This window comes from Ictidomys tridecemlineatus, chromosome 5 (genome assembly GCF_052094955.1).
Source record: "Ictidomys tridecemlineatus isolate mIctTri1 chromosome 5, mIctTri1.hap1, whole genome shotgun sequence".
NCBI lineage: Eukaryota > Metazoa > Chordata > Mammalia > Rodentia > Sciuridae > Ictidomys > Ictidomys tridecemlineatus.
Window position 1 is genome coordinate 47,668,460 of NC_135481.1, and position 1,052 is coordinate 47,669,511.

At 59.2% G+C, this 1,052-nt stretch overlaps 1 non-coding gene across 1 annotated transcript; it reads left to right on the forward strand.

Moving 5' to 3' along the window:
* The first annotated feature begins 301 nt into the window (after positions 1-301).
* Positions 302-395, forward strand: Trnay-gua (transfer RNA tyrosine (anticodon GUA)). The gene is made up of 2 exons: positions 302-338; positions 360-395. It is a non-coding gene; the product is annotated as a tRNA-Tyr (tRNA).
* The last annotated feature ends 657 nt before the right edge of the window (positions 396-1,052 follow it).

Here is a 1,052-nt window from a genome sequence, read left to right on the forward strand (position 1 = left end):
TTCCGCTGGATACCAGGGGCTCCCACGCCGAGTGGTGTGAGCGTGCTTAAGTGCGCGCGCGCGCGCGCACGTGTGTGTGTGTGTGTGTGTGTGTGTGTGTGTGTGTGTGTGTGTGTGTGTGTGTGTGTTGTTACTGGGCCCTGAAGGCGCGAACTAAGCCGGTCTGGGCAGGGTAGGGCGGGGCGGGGCAGGGTTGCCTCTGACAGAAGGCTAACAGATGTGATGGGTCCCCACCTGAGAGCTGAGAGCTCTCCTCCCCCAGCTGCACAAAGCCAGAGGAACCGGCCCTGCTGGTGTGCACCCTTCGATAGCTCAGCTGGTAGAGCGGAGGACTGTAGACTGGACAGAGAGCCGTGGACGACCTTAGGTCGCTGGTTCGACTCCGGCTCGAAGGAGGTGCCCCAGGCTTTTGCGCACACGCAAGCGCATCCCTACCTTCTCAGCCCAGAGCAAGCAGAGCCTCTCCAGACCGCCCACCTCTTCTTCCACCGCCGACTCCCCTCCACCTCTTACACCCTGGCATTCCCGAGGAGCTGTCCTGCCTGCTGCTGCCCGCCAACCCCAGGCCACAGTTCTGGAACTGCCCATTCATTCTTTGCTGGCCTCTCAGGGGCTCTCCACCCATCCGTCTGCACTTTTAACCACAGGGCACGCCTCCAGCGTCTCAGCGCCTGAGGCTCTTGACAGCACAGAGGCAGGCTTCCCTGTCACTCAGCCCTTCCCACCTGGATCATCGTGGACTTGGCCCTTGGGAGAAGCGAATTGTCCAGAGCCATGGATGTATTTCTCAGCGAGTGCCCCCACCTCACGTCTGCCCTCTCCATCTTTCTCACTTTCTGTCTGTCTCTACCTCTCTCTTTCATCTTTTTTCATTTCCATGATGCCCCGCCACCTCTCTCCTTTCCTCCCTCAGTCACCTCCATCTCTCCACCCACAGGAAATCAATCTCTGCCTCTGTCTCTTGCACCACTTCCCCGCCTTCATTTCTGTCCCCCACTCTGTCCCCTGTCTCTGTTACTCGCTTTCTCTATTGGTGAGGAATGAGTGGATGG